General features: G+C 51.9%; 1 long non-coding RNA gene across 2 annotated transcripts; it reads right to left on the reverse strand.

Moving 5' to 3' along the window:
• Nucleotides 1–1,147: 1,147 nt before the first annotated feature.
• On the reverse strand, nt 1,148–8,785 carry LOC137484630 (uncharacterized). 2 transcript variants are annotated; one of them, XR_011004946.1, is made up of 2 exons: nt 8,435–8,785; nt 1,148–1,456 (listed from the first exon to the last, which is right to left on the reverse strand). It is a non-coding gene; the product is annotated as an uncharacterized lncRNA (long non-coding RNA). The 2 variants fall into 2 exon arrangements; XR_011004945.1 differs by lacking the exon at nt 8,435–8,785 and adding an exon at nt 3,288–4,122.
• Between the last annotated feature and the right edge of the window lie 117 nt (nt 8,786–8,902).

Raw genomic sequence — 8,902 nt, forward strand, 5'->3', positions numbered from 1 at the left:
ACCATGGAAAAAAAAAAAAAAAACAACCCAGTCCCAACCTTGTGCAACTCGAGCTTATAAATAGCCCCAGAAACACAGCGGGGCTGGGACAGGGTGGCCAAACCCCGCTGTGCTCCTAAGGCTGGCACCATATCCCGTTGCATCCCACCCCTGGGATGGGCAGCTCAGGGATCTCCACATGGTTCAGCCCCCAAACACCTTTGCAGAGCCTCTGTTTGCCTCCAATCTTGCATCATTCACCCCATTTTTCCACGTGCTACCCTTGGAGCTGTGCCAGGGGCTGGATCTGGGCCAGGGGACAATTCCGAGTTCTCGGCTCCCAAACCCCACCCTTGGCAGAGGAGGATTGATGGGAACATTCCCATGGCACAGCTGGGCCCTGTTCCATGGATTCCCCCATCTGTGGCATCACCCACCCCCTCCCATCCCCATCCTGCTCCCCAGGAGTGATGGAAGTGCCACATCAGGAGATTTCTCCATGATTTCCAATTCCTCCTGGAGCTGTCAAAGGCCACTGACAGCTCCTGGAGCAGGGATGAGGAATTGCCAGGCATGGACACTTTGTTGTTGCCTCGGAGCCCCTGAGCAGGTGACAGACAGGATGTCACCTGCCCAGGGATTTATGAGCAGAGGTGGCATCAAATCCTGGAGTGGTTGGGTTTGGAAAATCCTTGAACTCATCCCATTCCATTACCTGCCATGGACAGGGACATCTTCCACAGACCAGGTTGCTTCAAGCCCAAACCAACCTGGCCTTGGAATAAGAAATTCCATTAAAAAAATAAGAAATTCAATTAAAATGCCTACAGGGCTCCAGGTTTGGATGCTGCACATCCCACTGGAAAATGGGAGATGCTGACAGGTTTCAATTCCTTGTGCTGGTAACTGCTGGAGCTGAATTCAGGCTCATCTTTCACCCTGAACTCCTTCAGCCTCATCCTAAAATCCTCTGGATGTGTTTTTCCTGCTGCTGGTGTGCCAAGTGAAGACACCAAACGTGGATAGAGGGCAGTATTCCTGAAATGTCCCAGCAAAAAAATCAGTGGGATCTGGCTGATCACACCCCTCAGGAAACTCCCAATCCTTTAAGGCACCTGCTGGATTTGTCTTAATAACAATAGATTCCTTCAAATTCCCAAACATCCATAAGGAAACCTGCTTCATTTATGGGTTTTTAATTAATAAACCCAGTTTTCCTTGCAATCAACGTCTGGGAACTCACCATTCCATGAAGCAGAGCTTTGCAGGGACACGTATTTTTGAAGATGACTTTGCCAATGGCCCCATCCTGCTTCCAGTCACTGGGATGGGCCCAGGAACTGCCCAACTCTGGGCTGGGAAGCAGCTCCTTGCGGGAAGATTCAGCATTCCTGCCAGCTCTGAGCAATCCATGCCTTTTTCGGGGTTTTTTTGGCTGGGGGTGGCCTTGGTGCAGGTTCCCTAGGCTCCAATTGCCCTGGAATTTGTAAAAATAACAGCAAAATATGTTTTATTCCTGAGCCTTTGCCAGGCTGGGATTATTTCTGAAATGAGGGAGTTGCTTGGTAGTGCCAGGGAGATGTGGGGTTCCCAACAGAATCTTCCTTGGATGGATCTTGATCACTGATCCCAATATCCAGAGCTCAGCCCCGTGCTGGATACAGCCCTTTCCCACAGAGGAGCCCAGTCCCAAAATCCAGCTGTTATCTCAGAATTATTTAAATAGATCCAGAAATGTAGGGATCCATCCAGAGGGTGCTGTTGATGGAAGCCAGATCCACTAACACTAATGAATTCCTGATTTTTATTCCCTAAACAGTGCAGAGGGAATCCCTGATATCCATGACCTGGACTGGATGCAGAAAGTCCCCAGCACTGTTCCTGGCTGATGGAGAATGGAGCTCACATGCAGCTGCTCCCAGAAGGATTCAGACATTGGGAATACCTTATAAATCAGTTGGGGTAAATTGAAAATTTGGGCAGGACTTCACATCATTCACCCACTCTCCCTTAAAACTTTTTGGGAAAAAACAGGTTGGGAAAAAGGAATTTGGGGTACCTGGCTGGATGTGGCTTCCCTGGCACATATGGCTGGGGAGAGGATGTCCAAGGAATTAATTCTGTGTGGAGATCATTGGAATGTCAATGATTCCTTGATTTATCTGGAACAAAATCTGATTTATCCTTGGCCTTCCAGTGCAGGAATTCATTCTGGCCTTCCAGTGCAGGAATTCATTCTGGCCATGGAATTCCAACTGCTTCCAATGCCAGCAGAAGCTGCCTTCAAGGAGCCATAATCCCCAAGGGAATTTAAACTAAAAACTAATTAAATCTAAAGCATTTCCCTGGATATCCCACCTGGGATGTGGATGCACTGGGGGTATCCCTCACCCTCACCCTGGCATCTTCCCAACCCAGCAAATCCCCGGCACCGCTGGTGAGGAGCTCCTGCAAAACAATTCCCCCGTGGAAAACAGAGAGCTAATGGGATTTTGGGGAAGAGGAATGAGAGGCTGGATGTAAACAGACCCAATTAGTGGATGGGTCAATTAAGAGAGAGGTGATGGGATATTGGAGAGCCCAAATCCCTCCTTGCTCGGAGGACCCCACGTGCTTGTCTCCCATCGTTGCTCCTGGAAAATTCCACCGTGAAGGATTTAAATGAGTCATTTATCAATTAAATGTGTGCTCCGGCAAATTAAAATCTGTCCTCTTGTTTAATTAATAGGGCAGCTTTATATTCGACAAATTAGGGAGCCTCTTGATGAGCTAATTTGTTAATTAATGGAAGCCTGGAGGCTCTTCCTTCATTAGATGTTGGCACATCCAAAGTGCAGCTCCTCCTTCAGGACCCCTGGGCTCAGGCTGGGAACAGCCCTGGCAGTGGATTTGCCATGGGACAGCTCTTGGCATGGCTCCTGGCATTCCTGGGATTTATGGCAGCAGTACATTCCCCTTTTCCTTCCCTTTTCTTTGGGAAAATTTACATCCTTTGCCAAGGAAAAGCGCAGGATCCTGTGGCCAAACAGAGCTCAGAGCTGCTGCAGGATGGAAAGAGGGAAAGAAATTGATAAAAAATGGGAAGAAAGCCTCTGGCCCTGTCCAGGGATCTGTGTTAGGTAGGTATCAATAGTGGGTGGAGGATCCAGAGCTCATCCCAGCAGATCCAAGGATTCCTGGGTGTCTCCAACACCCAGATCACTCCCACAGGGAAAATGAATCCCCCAGGTATATCCAGGTTCATGGATCAACCCTTTCCCCCATCCAGATGGCCACAGCCACCCCCTCCCAGTGCTTCCAGTACAAACCAGTGCCAGGATGGTGCTGAGGCTGGGTGGGCTCCATGAGCTGCTCCAAAGGATGCCACGGAAAGAGGGATGGCAGCAATCCCAGGACAGGGATCCCAAAAGGAGCGCTGGACCAGTAACATCAGTAAGAGCAACGTGTTGGGGCACACCCACACTGAGCTGGGATAAGATCCTGTTGCAAATCCAGCTCCATGTTAAAAACCAGGAATGTGGATTCCTGAGCTTGCACCAAGGACCATTCCCCTCCAATCCAGACTGTCCCAGATCCCATGGAGCAGCTCCCTTATTTATTTTTATCCATCAGTGTCTGCTGCACTCACCGGTTATCAAATAAATAAGGGAAACCAGGAAAGGCACCCAGAGACTCCCTTATCTCAGTTTTCCATGGACTGGCAGTTCCTGGGATATTTACTCACAGCCTTTAAAAAGCAACACCAGGTTCACTTTCTGCCACTAGAGTTTGCCAAGTTTCCAGCTTTCCCTGGATCTTATCCCACCCAGGCAGGTCCTGGAGAGAGGGCACAGTTTGCTCAGATCCCAAAGGTGCAATAAAAAAATCACAGTGAAAGGCAAATTCCTGATGGATTTTCCACAAAAAAAGTTGCTTTCAAAGCTGCCCTTATTTGGGTGCCTTTTCCAGAAGCTGTGCTCTGGCTCTGGATCCTGATCCATTCTCCAGGAATGCCAGACACAGGGAACTCAGCTGATGCTGGGACACCTCCCTAATTGCTGCTGGAATGTGACCCTCAAACACTTTTCCCAAGGCTGATGCGTCTCCCATTCCTGCCCTGTGCATCCACAGCCTCCCTGCTGCCACATGGGATCCATCCCCACCCTCTGCCTCTGATTCCCAACACATTTGGGGCTCCAATCCTGCAGAGAAATCTCCATTTCAACACCCCCCAAGAGTCTCTCTCCCCTCCCCACAAGAAAAGGTAATTCCAGAGCCGTGTTTTTATCCCATTTCAGATTGTGCTGGAAGTGGAAGAGAGAGAAGCAGATGCTTTTCCCCATGCATTTCTCCTTCCACAGCCTAACACACATAAAAAGAGGGAAAAAAAAAAAACCCACAACCCTTGGAATAATATTTACAAGCTAATTAGGCAGAGAATCGATTTGAACATCACTGGGATACCAGAAAAATGCCAGCTGAGCCGGGAAGGCTTGGGCTGGTTCTCCATGGAAATTAAAATTGCCACAGGCTGCTGGAGGCAGGAGCTGGAGCCGTTCCCTGGGAGGTCTGAGCCCTTTCCCACCCCCAGCAGCCTCCTGGAATCTCTTGGTTTATCTCCAATTTGTAAAATGACTGTGAGAGGTGAAGGAAAGGGAATTTTCCTTCCCAACATGAGAACATTTGAATTCCTGTTCCATGGGATTAGGGAGAAATCCAAGATATGCTGGAAAGAAACACCAATTCCTTTTGATTCCTCTTCAGCAGCACTGCCTTGCCCAAATCCCAGCCAAAATTCCAGTTCCTATACTCCAACAGATTTCACACCAAGGGAGCACAACGTGGAATTGCTTCTCCTTCCATTCCTCACTTCCCTTCCCAGCTTTGCTCCTTCCTGCCTTGCCAGACCTCAGCCCTGCACTTCCAAGGCTCCCAGGAGCAGGGATGAAGGCACCTCTGGAGCCCCTGCAGGTCTCTCCTGATTTATCTGTGCCAATATCCCAGTTACCCATCAGCCAGCAGCTCGTGTTTGGAGCACTGCTTCCCTGCCTCTCAGGAATTATGGATCTACCCAGCAAAGGCACAGGGAAATCATTGTTTGTTTGCTGCTCAGACCCCTGGAATTCCAGGAGAAAACGAGATCTCTCTTGCTTTAGATCCTGGGGTTTCCCCCTCCTCTGCGGGGTTTATTTTCAAATTCCCACTGCTCCTGTTCAGCTGCCAAACACAAGCAGGGAGCTGCCAGTGACATTCCTTTTGGGAAGGGACAGGGAGCCTGGCACTGTCCCCTCCCAGTGCTCACGGAGGTTCACACCCAGCTCCTGCTCCAGCTCAGCCTCTTCCTGTCGAAAGCAAAGCCCAGCTGGGGGAATTTAACATTCCAGCTCCAAAGGAATTAAACACAGCCTTAGAGAGGGGAATATTTCCCAACTCTGAGTTTTTGCAGAGTGCTGGAGGGTCCTGATAGCCACGGAGTCCCACAAACAGGGGCTGTTCCCTGCTGGTGGGGGAGAGGGAAGGTTTTCATTTAGAGGAATTTCAGAGGATCCATTTTATCCAGCAGCATGCAGGAAAATGAACAGAGCACCCTGGAAAGCTGGGAATGACACAGGTTCTGTCGCCTTATTTCCAAGGTGGCTCTCTGAGCTCTGCTGAACAGCATAGGTCTGCAAATCCATTTCTTCCATTTGCAAATCCATTTTTTTCCATTTGCAAATCCATTTTTTCCCAGCTCCTGCCCTGTTCCCGAGTGAACGTGCTGAGGAAAGAGTGGTGCAGAATTCCAAGGCCAGATCTCCTCAATGGCACCAACCACAGAGAGGATTTATGATTCCTAAAGGATCATCCACCTGCTTTGGTTCCCATTTATCACAGTCAGCACATAACAAGAGTCATTTGCATGTCCCAGGCTCTGGGAGCCTTTGGAAACCTGGATCCCTGGAGAAGCAAAATGTGAGTGGCAGGTGGCTCCTGAGGCCTCTGCTCCAGAGCTCCTGCTTCTCTTCCTGGGATTTAGAAGCTTAAATGGCTCTTGAATTTCAGGAATATTCCTTTTTTCAAATCCTGCTCGGGACATCCAGGTTGAGCAGAGCCCCTCCCAGGTAGCCCACACTGCCTGAAATGTTGGAATTCAGCCCGGGATCAGGACAGGAGACCTCCAGCAGCTCCCCAGCACCTCTGCCAGGACACAGCTCTGTCCCCAGCATCCCTGCACTGCCGTTGCCATGGTGACTGAGCATTGTCCCCTTTCCTGCCACCTTTAAGGAAAAATGTCCCTCCACGGCACAGGGCTGTCCCCAGAGCCCTCCCAGGTGGCCCCAGCCTCTTCCTGCACCCAGGATATCCCACAGGACACCCTGGTCCCTCAAGACAGGGACTTCTGCCCATGAGGAATTTCCTGCTGGCTCCAGCCTGGAGCTGCCCATCACCAAGGGGGAAAAAAAAAATCCAGGAGGATCCAGTCATTCCCACACCTAAACAGGGGGGGTTTGAAGTGAAATCCAAGCAGGGAAGAGCTTGAGGCCGTCCAAGACCAGCAGAGGATCTTTGAGCATAGAAAAGCTCAGGGCCAGCACCATCCTCACGGCTGGTGGCACTGGCAGCACCAGGGAGCCCACAAGCAGTGCCACCCCCGAGCGTGCCAAGCTGCTTCCGTGCCCTCCCAAATCTCCCCTGACACCTGCTGAGCTCTGACAGCTGTCAGGACCTAAGCAGGGGGCGAGCTGAGAAGCTTAAAGGGAAAATAGCTCCTTTTGTAATCTGCTCCCACAGCACTCCCACCCTCCTGCCCGTTTTAGCCCTCCTCGTCCCACTGGAGCCCTGGAGATGGGACATGGGTGGGGTTGGGGCTGTTCCAGGATGCATCACACGGGGTGTGATGTCCCCTGTGTGGCAGGAGAGGTGTCCACCCCGATCCCACTGCTCCTCTGGCACCTGGGGAACATCACAGGATCAGGGAATGGCTTGGGTGGGAAGGGATCTTCCAGATCATCTCCCTCCCCCAGGTCGCTCCAGCCCGGCCTGAAAGAAACAGCACTGATGCATCTGCCTGATCACATCCTCCAAATGGGTGCCAGGGAAGATCATCCCGAGGATCAGCCTTGGGAAGCACAAGCTCCAAGCTGCTGGTACACCCAGGACCCCAGGAATCTCTGGGTGCACATACACGGGAATTTTATCCCAGCACAAACAGTTCCAGAAGGAAGCCAGGGCCTTACTCAACCTCCAGATATGTTTTCCAGGATCAGTGCCTCCAAAGGCAGAAGGTGGGAAGGTGCTGGAGGGGGAATGCAGCAGGCTGGGATGTTTCCATGGAGCAGCGAGATGAGTCAGTGCCATCTGCCGGCTGCAGCGACCCGGCCGCTCCCAAAGCCATCGGATGGGGAGGAATAAACCCCAGCCTCACGCTAAAGCTTCCAGGATCCCTCTGGAACGCTGCTCCGAATGCAAATTCCCCTAAGGGTCCAGATGGGATCTGTCTGGCACAGCTGTGTCCAACTACATCGAGAATTCCCAGGGCGACCCAGCAGGACTGGGAGTTCTGATGTACCCAGGCTGCAGCTCCAGCATCCCACAGCTCCCTTCCCACCTTTGGGATCTCCCCTTGCTGCTCCTGACAGAGTGACACATGGAAATCCTTGGGCTGGCCCGGATCCATGCTGAGGAAGAGCTGTGGGAGTGCCAAGGATCCGCAGTGTCCCCAGGGATGAGGTGGCATCGTCGGCTTCTACCTCAGCTTGGACCATTCCAAAGGCACCAAGAGGCATCAGAGCTGGGATGGGACACCAGGCATTGCTGGCTGTCCTGCTCTGCTGGAGTAGATTTAATTAGGGAGTAGATGCTAAGTGGCTTTATCACCATTTTTAAAAGGAAAGCTCATCCCTGCTCCACAACTATCCCAGAAGTAGCTTTAGGTGCCAGATCCCTGAGGAAAACACAGGTCTGTGTGGAAGCTGCCTCAGGGAGAGAGGAGGGATTTGCTGGTCCTTCTAGTGCTGATTTTCCCCCAAAGCTGTGTGCAGGCATTACCAGGCTCCTGCTGCCTGGAGGAGAGCTTGGGGCTGCAGGGGTGGCCTGGGGCTCCGTGTGCTGCAGAGATCCCAGAGCTGATCCCGCAGGCCGGGTTGGGGATGATGGCTCATCCATCACCAGAGCTCATCCAGCTGCTCTTGTCCATCAGTAAAACCAATGATCCCGCTTTTCCTGCTGAAAACAAGCCCCAGAGGGGGATTTTCTCTGGGAAACTCCATTTGCAGAGGAAGGAGGATGGAGTGGGGGCAGCGCGAAGCTAACGTGGATTGGGATGCTGGGCATGGGCACATCTGTGGAGCTGTCCCCTCAGCTTCCCCTGACACACAGGTTAAATACCCTGAATCCATTTCTGACAAACCAGGTTATTTTTCCCTCCTGGTGACGAACTGCGTCTGGTAGAAAACCACCTTATCCCCTTGCTAGATACTGATTCTGAGGGAGTTACCTGCGATTGTTTAAAACATCCTCTTTTCCCTCAACTTCTTCCCAGTCTCTCCCCGTTCCTGGCCTGCGGCGGGAGGACAGGCACAGGTGTGGAACACCTGCTGCTTAAGGCCAAAAATAAAGAGCGTGATATCCACAAGGGCCACGGATGGGCGACGGGAACTCGGTATCAACAGAAAGAGGTGATTTTCCATGGAAAGGGCCATAAATTGAATGCAGTGGAATTTAACCCTTTGTGAGCCCCGCCGCGCTCCCATCGCCTAGCAACAGCACGCTATGCCCTTATATGGCAATCGCGCACGCCCACTCCCCGTTCTCCCTTCTCATTGGCTGCGCTCCGCATGATTGACGTGCGCGCTCGCCAGTGTTTACCCTCCACGAGCCTCTCCCGCGCCCGGGGCGCGGCGCTACCCGGAAGTCGGTGCAGGAAGCACAGGGGAGGAGCGCGAGAGACGCGTCCGCAGCGGCA

This window comes from Anomalospiza imberbis, chromosome 18, assembly GCF_031753505.1.
Source record: "Anomalospiza imberbis isolate Cuckoo-Finch-1a 21T00152 chromosome 18, ASM3175350v1, whole genome shotgun sequence".
NCBI lineage: Eukaryota > Metazoa > Chordata > Aves > Passeriformes > Viduidae > Anomalospiza > Anomalospiza imberbis.